The sequence below is a fragment of the Brachyhypopomus gauderio genome, chromosome 5 (assembly GCF_052324685.1).
Source record: "Brachyhypopomus gauderio isolate BG-103 chromosome 5, BGAUD_0.2, whole genome shotgun sequence".
In the NCBI taxonomy this organism is placed as follows: domain Eukaryota; kingdom Metazoa; phylum Chordata; class Actinopteri; order Gymnotiformes; family Hypopomidae; genus Brachyhypopomus; species Brachyhypopomus gauderio.
Window position 1 is genome coordinate 29,666,050 of NC_135215.1, and position 14,216 is coordinate 29,680,265.

The following is a 14,216-nucleotide window of genomic DNA, read 5'->3' on the forward strand; positions in this document are numbered from 1 at the left end:
GTTTCTGTTGCTATATCTCGCGATGCCGGTTCATCCACAAACAGCTGCAGACGTTCCCTCAGACGTGGTTGGGGGGGGGGAACACATTTCAGCTACTGCCCCCACTCACCGTCCTGTTCTGTTGGCAAAAGAGTTGCAGGGGTAAGAACTGTACATCTTTTAACGGTGATATTCAGCATACCTAGTAAAACAGTGTGATATCTCAGCCAGCGGGCTGCTGTCATGTGTGACCTACAATATCACGTGATGCGTTCACTGCTTTCACAGCAGTGGCTACCGCTCTGAAACAGGGAGGGAACCCTGTCTGTCACAGGATCTAATCTGGCTGAATAGTAAGCTATTTGACACAGTACAGTACACAGTATAACATCCTGTGCTTGTACCAATACACAAGTCATTCAACCTTGCTTCTCATCTGCTGTTAACATTAATGGGAGCTCTGGATTAGGCAAACCCAACGTTGGTGTTTGCTGTAGAGCTGGGCGATTAATCGATATTATCTATTAATTCGAATTTACAGTTAAGGACGATGTGTTTTTAAGAAAATCGATTTTCTGAGATTTAATTTTCACCACCGACGCTGCACTGTGGGCTCCCGTAGTTCAGTGAGTTTAGCACCTCCCACCCATCCACCCTCAAAACACACACACACAAACATGACGGCGGAACTTGTGTCCAAGAAAAGAGCAACTAGCTCGGTGATCTGGAGTTGGTTCGGTTTTGCGGCGTCAGATGTAGACCAAACAAGTCCTCGCTGTAAGGTGTTTGAAACCGATAGAGGGAGAGAGCGAAGAGTGCTATTCAGTTGCGCTGTCAATAAAGTTTCCCTCCGCGGGATATTTTGGATTAAGCAGTTTCTGCCTCGGTCACCGAACCCGCTTCAATGGATTATACTTTCGCGAGTGACCGTAGCGCGCGGCTCCGGGCACCTCGCGAGTGTGTAAAATGGAGACAAATTAAGTATTATATCGCGATCCATTATTAGTGTTGACTTGTAACTCCTGCGGTAGCCCAACTCAAAAGTAGACCAAAAAACCGCACCCCGCGACCCCATAATTTTTACCCGCGGCTGGATTTTCCAAACAAGCCCAATTTGGCGTGAAAACGCGAACCTGGCAACTATTGTAGTATAAAGTATAAACTGTGGTAGTATAAAGAAACAGTGGAAGGAACATTTACCTGACGAATTTTAATGTTACATTGTGTTTCAGGTTTGAAAAGTGCTGGAATTTAGGCTAAAGTGAGGGGAGCCCTGTTCTTAATCAGAATGTAGACAGCGTGACTGTCAGTACAACATGCAAGAATTGTTCAATTGTATTTGTTTTCCATTTTATTAAAGGGCACCAAATTATTTATATCTATTTATTTTTTGAGGGTGTGTTTTATTTATTTATTTTAAGTTTGAGGTTGCATTGTGTCAATGCCTAAAGTATGTTGGAGAAAACCTTCTAAAAGTTACTGAATGTTCTCACTTGTTTACAATTTGTTTCTGCTTGCACTTTAACCCCAAAGGGGAAATTTAAGTGAAAAATAAATTAAAACTTTTTTTTACCATTCCTTTATCATCTGTAGTTTTTTAGTAGAGGAAAATAAATCTATTAAAATCGAAAATCGGATTAAAAAAAAATTAATCGAAGATTTTTTTGGAGGGCCATATCGCCCAGCTCTAGTTTGCTGTAATGCTCTCTTTAGCCGTTTGAAGGCCTTTTCTGCTTCTCATGTCCAACTAAGTGCACTGTGGGCTAGTAAGCCCCTCCCGTGAGCTATCGTGCTCAGCAGGGCCTCGAGGCATGCATGGTGTGCAGTAGGAGCACATTCCTAAAATATAATGAATTGCAATTTGGTCCTAGGCCAGTTTGTAGACTTTTGAATGTATTTTTTATTTTTTTATGGCCATCACTTTCTGGGATAGTAGGATGACCCGGGAATTTGATTTTATTCTGCAAGCACTGCAATTTGGTTTGCACAACTTTGTGCTTTTTGGCTAGTAAATGCTTTAACAACTTAGTCATGTTGCATTGACACTGGCCTCATATGGCAAACAAATTAAACATTACTGAGCTCAGGCTTAATTCCAACGGCTGCAGACTGCATTGCAGCGCCTCGTTGTACTGTATATGGTTTGACATTAACAAATATAAATAGGAGAATCAGGTCAACCACTGAAACATAAACAAATTAATCACATCAACAATCAAAAATCATTTACTTTCAGATTGAGCCTTGGAAAAAAGTGATCAGGCACCTATGGTGCTCTTAATAACATCACTGAGTTAACTAGGGTTTTAATTTCCACCATGCCCCTAAAATGTTTTTTTTTTCCATTGGGCTTCAGTGGGTATTTAGGTTTACGAGGCCTGTAACAAAAAAAAATTCTCACAGGTTCACATCCTTTGATAAGGCTCATCTCACATTTGCCTTTTGACCACAGCACCTCTAGTACTCGCTCCAACTCCAGACACACACACACACACACACACACACACACATTATTTTGGATACTTGAATGCTGGTAGCTCGCCCATCAGGAGTTCTACCCCCCCCCCTCCCCCCCTTCTCACTCTGACTACCCAATTCAAAGTTTTACGGTAGATGCCCTGTAATTGGCTGTACTCAATACCATCCCGCTCATTGCTCCAGTTATCCACATCCAGCATTCGCATATCTGGCCCTCCCTCATGTATGTGTGCTGTGTGGTGTAGCATGCACGTGTCCATGAAGTCATCAGTACCCGTGGTGTCAGTAAGACAATCAGTTCTGCCTTAATATCTCCTGTGGGACAGGTGTTCAGCTGCCATCCATATGCATGAAAGAGTGGGTCTCATGGCAGCTGCATAGCTTGTCATGATAATTGAATTTTCAGACCGTCTGGTCTGACTTTAATCTGAAAACTCGCAAACTTACTCCATGACTTTGTTTCTAACACACCAACCGACTGGAGATACCTGCCACTCACATGTGGCGAATCACTACACTCAAAATACTTTAATAACAGAATGGCCACACAAAAAGCTGTTTCAGTTCCCTCTACTATTACAGTAAGTCTCAATGATCAATATCAGAAACACTGGTTGGATAAACAGCATAATTGTTTTTTTTTTCTCAACAGCAGTAACAGGTTAGCGAAAGCTTTTCTTCATTGCCAAGCATAGGAAAAATTTTGTGTCCTACCTGACCCTTCCAGACCTTCACCAGCCGACCCCTCCTCCCGTCAGTCATCATCCTCCTCCCACTGGTTTCCCTGTTTGTTCTGCTTGGTCTACTTCTGCAGGCATTCTCGTGCCCTGTGTCCACTTTACCCACAGACACAACATGCGTCGTCCTCATCGTCCTTCTGGCTTTTCCCTTTCCCACAACCTTTCCCTCTGTTCTTCTTATCTCGCTTTTTCCAGTCTGTGTGATTGTCTCGTCTCGCTGCTTCATGAGCCATTTCCAGATGCCTGACTTGTTTCGTCAACCTTTGTAACTGTTAATGTCCATGTTGTGTAGTCCAGTGTTGGTCTGCTTTGTCCTGCTGCCTCCGTCTCTGGACATGTGACACGTCCAGGTGTTGTTGTTGTTGGGGCAGTCATTCAGTCTGGGTGACACGGCGGTGGAGGCTGCGCATGGCAGGGGAGCATCCAGTCTGGGCTTGTAGCCTGCACTGCAGTCTGCCTCCCACATCTCAAATGCTTCACCATCCCTGGCCAAGGGTGACACTCCCTGTCACACAATTACACCCCATGTAATCACCCTCACGCCGCATGCAGCCGCAAAAGGAGTCGATCACCCGGCACTCGAGAAGAGATTTCACTGTTACAAAAGTAACTGCCTCCCTGGGTATTGCTTGCTCTGCACACTACAAGGAGGGCCAAGCACGCCAGATATACTACCATTCTGACGCCAGACGCCCTTACCTACAGGCCCGAGACCTTCAGGACTGTCTGCCTTCAACTCACGAGGAGTACTACTAGAAAGAGTAGAGGTAGAGAGAGAGAGAGAGAGAGAGAGAGAGACTACAGGTCTGCAAAGCATACACTGATCAACATGTCCTAGGCCCAGGGCTTAATTTGTAAATCAAACGTTGCCAGAACGCAAGCGTAAATTGTTACACTGGCAGTATAATATTTTGCCAGATCGAGGCAGACAGTTCCCGGAACACACGCTTCAAAATGAAAGAGTTCCCGGATCCTGTTCCGGCAGGATCCGGCTCAAATTAAGCCCTGCCTGGGCCTGGCACATAATATACCTTAATAAAGTGATTTCCTTTCCACTTATCTTATTACTAATAGTGGCCAATACATATACGAATACTGATGAATATGATTACAGAAAGACCAAATATAAATTTTGCCCTGACACTCCTCTCAGCGTTTGTGTCTGCCTCTTCACTCCCTGTGGAAATCCTTCACAGTGATTTTCTGACTGTCTGAATCACCTAGAAAGCTGATGCTAGCTAACATGGTCAAAATGCTCAAGTGTACAATTAGGTTGTATATTAGTTAGCACTGCAACACCTCCTTGTTCTGTATTAATCTGAATCGAATATGTATTAACTTATTAATGTTAGTCACAGTGGCTGGTAGCTATTGTTAATGTCAAACCTTAATTAGCCTACATATTACAGTTATTATTTATTAACAGTGACTAATTAATTAGACATTTTGGCCACAATATTAAAAGATCATGTGGCCTACTTAGGAGCTAGAGAAAAACCTCGAGGAAGCTGACGCAAGCTAGCTAATTTAGGGTGACCATGTCCTATTTTTGGACCTACATTAATCGTCCGGCCTGTATTTATAAATAGCACAAAAATGTAAATTCAATTTACCATTCATGTGGGGTTTTGGATTGATTGGGCCTTTTCTCTTTATGTCCCTTCTTGCATGCCAGCATTGGCCAATAAATACACGCCCAACACACACTGAGTTAGAGGTCTGCACTCCCGCGGTAATCCCGCGGGTCCCGACAGAATATCTTGCGGCGCGGGACAGAATTTAATTGTTATTGGCGGGAGCGGGAGTTGAATTAGTCCAGGCGATGCGGGAGCGGGGCCACATATACATGTAGAAAAATCCCGCAAATTAATAGTCTAGAAAATTATAATAATAACAACGCAATGATTTCCATGCAAAAGGAACAGGACGAAAACAACGAATCATTCAGTAAGTAAGCAATAAACCAATTCAAAATATTGGCTAAGCAACTGATCATGTGAACATGAAGTGTGTCATTTTGTCATTTTGATACAGAAATGGCAGAGACTGTAGACCAGGGGTCGGCAACCTTTGAGACATGGAGTGCCAACTTTAACATGTCCAGTCAATGAGTGTGCCACTATGGCCGCGAGTTTAAATTGTTGACCGAGGAGGGGGGGAGGTGTAAATGGACACAAATTAAGTATTATATCGCGATCGATCGCCAAGTATAAACGCCTCCGCCGTTCGCGCGAGGTGTGCGTGCGGAGTCGCGCGCTACGGTCACTCGCGAAAGTATAATCTATTAATATAATAATTTATATTAAATTATATATATTTTTGCTGATGCTGGTCCAGCGTGTCGCGTGCCAGTGATGCCTCGGCGTGCCAATGGTGGCACACGTGCCATAGGTTGCCGACCCCTGCTGTAGTGTGTGTGTGTTTTGTGTGTGTGTGTATGTGTGTGTGTGTGTGTGTATAAGTGTATGAGAGTGTTGTGTGTGTTTGGTATCATAAGCGCCCCCTAGTGGGCCCGCCGGCGGGCCCAGCTCCTTTACGGCGATATAAAACATATTAAACATTAATGAATCTCCGAACAAAAGCGCTTAAATCAAAATTTCCTATCCCATCTACATGCCTACCGAGTTTCAGCCGTCTACGTGCAGCCGATCGCGAGATATCCGGCTTTGAAGTTGACCACAAAAGTGCACCCCGCGAGGGGGTCTCCCGACATATCCGTTTACAAAACATATTTATGTTGTGAAATGTCTTAATGTTTTGTCACCTAAAAATCGTTTACTAATAAGGCTTTAATTTAAGACCTTAACAGCGTAGATCCGTTGTGGTTAAGTACCTTAAAAAGCTTGCTCACCTCACTGCAAAATTTTCCAAAATCCGCTTCCTGAATGAGACACTCCGACAAATCTGCCCCCTAAGCGTCACAGAAGCGTTTTTAACGCTGATTTGATCCCTCATTACAAAGCTGCAGCGGTTCTGCTTTGATTTGAGTGGTTTTTATTGGTCTAAAGTGGGGTAGTGACTTTGAATGACAGGTTTTACAACCTCTCCCACGGCGAGGTGCGAAGGGGAGGGTGAACCAATAAGCCCACAGAGACAAGCTGGAGCCTCAGAAGTGATTGAAAGCTGTTCTAACCAATAGTGTACATCCTTCCGAAGCTAACCAGCCCTCATATGACATGATTGGTCAAGTATATTTTTAAATTGAGCCCTCGGAAACTGGCGCTTCATTTCCAAATTCGGCCGCTAGCATAGCAACATAAGCTAACCCTTTGCTAACCTAAGCTAAGCTCCCCAGAACACACTGTTCGGCGAAACTGAAGCTGCCATGGATTATTTTGTTCGTTTTTATGTGGATTGTGGATACTTTTGAACATAAACGGATTACTTTGTGTGGAATATATGGGCAATTTTCGGAATTTTCGCCAACCCGGAAGTGAGATGGTACACCGGCTACGACGCGATTCTACGTACTGTGAGTGACAATGGATAATTTTTCATAAGCGATATTGTACAAAATATATATTCTAATACTAAACATTAACTAAGCGTTAGATTATAAACAGTTTTAGAGCGTTTGAGTGCTGCAGCACTCTGTATCGTGTCGGATGCTACCGGAGTTGGCTACGGTAACCTAGCTTATGCTGTCGGACTATATTGGACATAAATATGATATCATAACGTTCATATTTGGACATGGAATTTATTCATTGGAATTTTCTGGTCTTTCTGTAATATGTGCAGCGTTGTTGTTTGAAATGGCTCATCGGTTTCGTGTATGGAATTTGTTAGCATGTTAGCTTGGTTGACTAAGGGTGTGTACCGGGTGTGGCACATACTTAGCACATTTGGACAGGGTGTGGTGAACTGGACATTCCTTGGAACAAAGTGGAATAACTTTGCAATGCTTGCATGGATTTGCTTCATTTTTTCTGTGTTGTTAGAAAAGACCCTAGCGAAACTTTTTGCAATTTCCAATAAGAGATTTGAATAACTATGTGAATATACATTCCAGTCATGTTCAAGTTCAAGTCAAAATTTTTGACATTCCTGGCATTTTAGCATTTGTAATAGAGGCTCTAAAATAAACCAAATTATGTGAATATGATATTGAAGTGAATCAGTATGTTCCCCCAACTGTCTACTTCAGTTTGAGCCATGAATGATGATTTTCCTATATGTACAACTTGAGATATCTAGTGTTGAAGTGTACTAGTACCATTCGCTCAAAGATGGCTGCCAAACAGCGTAAAGCATCAAGGGCTAGTAAAACTGCAGTATAAGGTTAATGACGCCTTTGCAAGAGTCATTTAGGTGGATTAACACTGATGTGATCAACACTGTCAGATAACCCCAACACTGAACATCATTTAAATCTAGCAGTGTTAAAATTACTCTTTGGGAGTGAAAATCAACTCGGAAATGTTTAACTCTGACAACATTTCTGACACTCCAGTTTTTGCTGTGTAGGCGATGACGATAATATTACAAAGATACGAGCGAAATCGATTTAAACTAGCCTGTACAGGGTTTCTTTTAACAATGTAAAAATACTAGTTTATTAAAAGGACGATTCTGGCAAAAGTCATGAAAGGAGTGTTCTGAAATTGGATCCAGTGCAAAGATATAATTTTTTTAAACTGCTGCAGTCAAGTGAGCGGCGCTCTGCGCTTCGGTCGAACAGACGCGGCGCTTCTAGTAAGACGTCACAGCAGTCAAATGACCGCTTGGTACTCCCCCGTCGCAGTTCCACTGGGCAGCCGGAAAACTAGAACTCCCCAGTGTGCACAGCCACACTCTGGGACTAGAAAGGCATGGCTCAGCCGTACACCACCCTGGGTTTAGTCAGCTCGTTGGAAATTGTCCAGTATTATGCGTGCACATGGGTGCCCAGATAGCAAAATTATTCTGGCCCAGATCTGGCCCACATTGCCCATTTTCATCTGGGTTGCCAGATTTGGGCCACATAAGGGCCAGATTAGGGCCACATGTCAGCCACAAGAGAAGCATGCATTTGGGCCAAATGTGGGCCACAAGCTGACTACAAGATGTGGGCCATATCTGGAACAGATCTGCACCAGACTCATTTCAGACAATCTCTGTGATGGGATTGAAAACAGGGAGGCTGTCCTGAGAACAGACGCTCGTCATACCACCACTGAAGCAGAGCTGGATTATTTATACTTCTGCTCATATTTAAAGAGCCAATTTGTTTTTTTGCTTTATGATTGTTACATTTACTTTTGCTTTACATTTACATTATGTTTATGTTTGCTTTGCATCAAAAGTTTAAGTTTTTTTGCTTTTGCATGTTTGCATTTTTTGCAAATTTTTCCTGAAGACTGAACTACTCCACACACTCTTGCCTCCTTTGCACAACACCCAGCACATACATACATACATACACACACACACACACTCCCTTGTCTGCCCATCTCCCCGTCACCCCTACTGACATCAGACTGTCAACATCAGTTCATGTTTTTAAGAAACGTTTAAAGACTCACTTTTACTCTCTTGCTTTTTGCAGAATATGAATATTTATTTTGACAGCTGCTACATTGATTCGCCTGTGTTTTGATTACTTTTATTACATTTTTATTTTGTTTTTTTATTTATCTTCTTGTCTGTAAAGCACTTTGTGAGCTGCTCTAGAAAAGTGCTATATAAATAAAGATTACTTACTTACTTACTTACCCACCTATACCTATTAGTTATAGACAGTTGCAAGTTCTAATCCCTTGTTTCCTTCACTACTTAAGTCCCACAGATACCAGCTTCCAGAACTTCACATTCTCTCTTCCAGGACCACAGACTCTGATGGCTGAGCTGTCATTTCATGTTCCTTGATTTGATGTCACTGCTATTACTGACATATTGCTACCACCCTAGTGAAACTAAAGATCCTAGAAACAAAATAAATATTAGTCATATAAAGGGCAGACTGTGCAGTGCACACTGTGGTTAAGACATGAAATTAATTTGCACAAATGTTTCTCACTCTAACACATTAACTGTGAAGACTGGAGGCCAGTGAAAGGTTCGTGTCAATCTGCTGTATCCTCAACACATATAACCCCACTGTGTTTGTGGTAGAAGATTACTTCCTTCTTTCAATGGAGAACCGTTTAACAGTAATAAAACCCTAGCGTGCCCAGATAGCAAAATTATTCTGGCCCACTTGCCGCACTGATGGAAGGCCCTTGGGCGGACCGCTCCCGGTTGCCAGATTTGGGCCACATGTCAGCCACAAGAGAAGCACGCATTTGGGCCAAATGTGGGCCAGATGTGGGCCACAAGCTGACTACAAGGTGTGGGCCATATCTGGAACAGATCTGCACCAGACCCATTTCAGACAATAAAACTATTCTGGAAGCACAAAATGAATGCAAACACTGGAATTAGTGCAAAAGAATTTAATTTATTTAACACTCAAACCTCCTCCTCCTTCCATTTCACTGTCCAGTACAAAAACATTGGATTGATTCACATAACAGTATTTGACAGCATTCAAAACTTCTCTCCTGCTTGTTCTGTTCATTATATACAAAAAAGGAGATTGTTTAGTAAAGCAAGTGTTATAGAAGCTTATCACCATTTCTAATCAAATTGGAAACATGATACTCAAAAATGCACTACTGAGCTCAAAATGTATATTTAAATCTACTTATTTAAATTAGCTGTTGCCTTTTATCCTTTTTAAAATGAAAAATGCTAACCATGCAAGATTAACCTATTCACATTCATGCTGAAGTTACACACTTCCTTTATTACAGCTGACACAAACATTTAATGTGAGAAATGAAATTATAGAATGCAAGTCAATAACCATTTAAAATAAAATTCTAAGTGTTTTAAAATATTACTGGTGTGATGGCTTAGATAAACGTTTTTATGGCAAAGTTGCATTTTCAAACAAATGCTCACATTAAAAAGCAGAAAGCATACCAATTACTACATTAGATGTGCGTTATGAAGCCCCATCTTTCCGTTTATGCCCCTCCAGCCAGAGTTGATCATTGTACATCTTGTGACTCTCCAGACAGACAGTGTCTTTCACATCCAAACCTTCCTGAAGTCCTAATGTAGTGATCTATAAATAAAAACAGAGTTAGATAAATAATAAGAAGAAAATCAATGTAAGTAAATGTTAACAACTGCTGGCAAAAATAAAGGAATCATTACACAAGGCTTTTCAACATTTTGGCTTTGTGAAGACATGACATTAGGCATCAGGACAGAAAACAATAACAAAAACCATAAAATTTAAAATATAAACCAAAAATTACGAGAATTACTACATAGAGAATAATTTGTGTTTGCTTACCATGTTATTTCTTCAAGAAACTGCAGAGTTGAGGTCCATCAATGGAAGTAGTCCCTCATCAAGGATTTGACCAGGGAAAGGAGAACAGGGAACACATAATGTTGATGATAGCTCAACACGGATTTGCAGACTAGTATTTTCTTTTAACATTTAAGCAACTGGTCATAAATTGAAAGAAAACTATGGTAACACCTATTTAAAATCAAATATCAAATTAAAAGAGATGACACTGTGTTTGGTAATAGCAGAATAAGCTTGCTGGCATAATAATACAGCTTAGCTAGATCAAGATTTATATTCATTATATGAATTAGCTACATTAGCTAGCTAAACCCCTTTGTGTGTCCTTTTGTTCTCACCCCCAGAAGCTCTTCCCTCTTGTAAATAAAACTTGTCCTTAAAGTGGCCACAATAACAGACTCCATGTCCATAGGACACGCTAAGTTATCACTAAACCAGCGATAAAAACAAACAAAGAGAGAAAAAGTAAAGAAAAGGGGCTAAAAACAGTACACAAAGGCTACTGGAGTAGGCTACCGCACGGCGCAGGAAGAGAAAGTTAGCTAGCTAGCTAGCCATTAGCAAGCTAGTCTACGCTAGAGAACATAAAAATAATGACGCATAGAAAATGCATACAGACAAATTTAGCGAAAGTAGCACTATTTTAAATTACAGTTAACCAATTGTAAAATTTAGCAAGCCTCCTTGTCAATGTTATTTTGGGCATGGAGAGAAACTTAAGTCTTACCTTGTGCGTGCGCAAAACGTGTGTGTCGCCATTTTCCATGTCGTCGGAAGTGCAGGTAGTGTTGGGTGATTGTCCTCTAGACATTCAGTGCGAACTTCAGCCAATCGACTCTCACCGCAGCATATGTGCTGCCTTATTGTTTTGTCACGAGTACAGCAAATAAAACTAAAAGGTAAAGTCTGTGAACAAACTAAATTAAATTTAATTAAGTTTGCTTGACAAAGCATATGTGGTACCTTTAATTACTATAGTCTTTTTAAATCAAATCAAATCAAATATATTTGTATAGCGCTTTTCAAAACACATGTTGTCACAAAGCGCTTTACAGGATTTACAAGTTTTAACAAACTTTTTTTTTTTAGTTTTTTTATAATGTATTACGGCCCAGATCAGTACTGAGGCATGTGGGCCAAATAACAGTTTGTAACATGTGGGCCACTTTTGGCTCACATGCAGCTTGCCAGTGCCAGTGAGCCGGTCATGCCACACTGTTGCCAGAAGTGGCCCACATCTGTTTTGGAACTTGTGGGCCTTATGATTTTTTTTTTGTATGTGGGCCACTTTTGGCTCACATGTAGGTAACACTGCCATATCTGTGCCAGAAGTGGGCCACATCTGTTTTGCAACTTGTGGGCCAGATGTGTGTTTTCAATATGTGGGCCACCTCTGGCTCACATGCGGTTTGCGAGTCCCGACAGTGAGCCACCAGTGCCATATCTCAGCCGGGAGTGGCCCACATCCGTCTGCTATCTGGGGGTAGCAGTCTCCTGTTTAGTCGATACAGGGTCAATGGTTTCTACTATGACCGAGAGTTTTTTTTATGAGCACTTTTCACATCTGCAAAAAAAGGACTGTAGATGGCTAGGCCTTAAAGCAGCAAATGGGCTAGACATCCCATATATAGGTTACCTTGAGCTTGACGTTGTGGTTTTAGGGCAGCACCAGGGAGAGGAATTTTAATAGTCAAGGATCCTAGGGATGTTGCTCTTCAGGGTCGTAAAGTAGAGACACCAGGCATTTTGGGTATGAATGTGCTTAGAGAGTGCTACCAAACCCTTTTTGAACAGCATGGTCCTCAGTTGTTTTGTTCCCCCCCAGTGCAGTCGGTGATCCTGGCGGTGCGGCAGGCACTAAGCCACTGTGAAAAGATGGAAGCCATTCTGAATGCTGCCAAGCCCTTCAAGGTTTGTGTTCATGGACAACTACCTGTGGCATTGTGGCTGGTACCTTATCAATGGTTGCTGTTACGTCCCCTCAGTTGGAGTCAGTGGAATTCTTATTGGAGCCGTTGGGCATGGAAGATGGACACCTACCTGAAGGTTTGCTTTTGTCCTCCACTCTGGTTTCTGCAAAGAGGGGTCTGCTGTATGCCCCCATTGTTAATGTCAGCAATACTGATGTGTGGCTTCCCCCTCGTCATGTAGTAGGCACAGTGCAAGCAGTTTCAGCAGTACTTGTGGAATCTGAGCCAAGTATTTCTGTTGATTCTTCTTGGGAGGATGGTTCAACTTTCATCTCCACACAAGAAGTGAGTATGTCTAACGGTTCTTCTGCCGATCAGATCAGAATTGATCTTGAAGGGCTGATTGAACAACAGGCCTCTCGGGCAAATGTCCTTTTTGCCAAGTACAGTAATATCTTTTCCAAAGGTGATGGTGACTTGTATGGAAAAGATTCCGTGCCAATTCGAAATGTAATCGCTACTAGGCAAAAATGGAAATGCAATCCACAAAATGCATTGCTTTTCCATACAAACATGCAGAATACGTGCCACAATGAAATGCAAAAGCACTATTACATTACGTTTCAATGCACTTTATCTCTTTATTGAAAAACAATACACAAGAATTACCATTCAAAACCAAAACGCTGAATTTGTGCCAGAATTGAATATAGTACAGCTCAAAATGTAATCACGGCACCAAGGTATTGCTTTTCACTGTACGGTATTTCTGACATAAATGTCTCCTTTAAGGCAGCACATGCTGAAGGTGAGAGTTGATTGGCTGAAGTTCGCACTGAATGTCTAGAGGACAATCACCCAACACTACCTGCACTTCCGACGACATGGAAAATGGCGACACACACGTTTTGCGCACGCACAAGGTAAGACTTAAGTTTCTCTCCATGCCCAAAAGAACACTGACAAGGAGGCTTGCTAAATTTTACAATTGGTTAACTGTAATTTAAAATAGTGCTACTTTCGCTAAATTTGTCTGTATGCATTTTCTATGCGTCATTATTTTTCTGTTCTCTCTAGCGTAGACTAGCTTGCTAACGGCTAGCTAGCTAGCTAACTTTCTCTGCGGTAGCCTAATTCAGTAGTTCCGTCTTTGTCTACTGTTTTTAGCCTCTTTCCTTTACTTTTTCTCTCTTTGTTTGTTTTTATCGCTGGTTTAGTGATAACTTAGTGTGTCCTATGGACAGGGAGCAGTGTTGCCATAGTTACTTTGAAACAGTAATCCGACTACTGACTACTGACTACTTCTTTAAAAAGTAACTCAGTTAAGTTACTGACTACTTGCTTTTAAAAGTAACTAAGTTAGATTACTTTTAGTTACTTTAAGCAGAGGCTGATCCCCGGCCCCTATAACATGAAAATGACTACCAGTTCTGCCAATACTCACTTTATTGACATGTATTTTAACCGGAACATCAAAAATGACACTGGCATTTGTAAACTTTTTCTTGAAATAGGCTTACATGTTTTTTAAATAAATAAATAAGACAGTCTTTCTGTTCAACTCCGCCCACTTACAGGGTTGCCAACTCTCACGCATTGAGACACACGCATTTGACTGTCTTCACACGCTTACACGCCACACTTCCGATATCTCACGCCGAAAAAAAATAAATCTAGTTTATTTACCTCTGATCCACATCTATGATTCAATGAGTTACTAGTTCGATCTGGCGCCAACCACCGGCGATCGATCGATCGCGATAT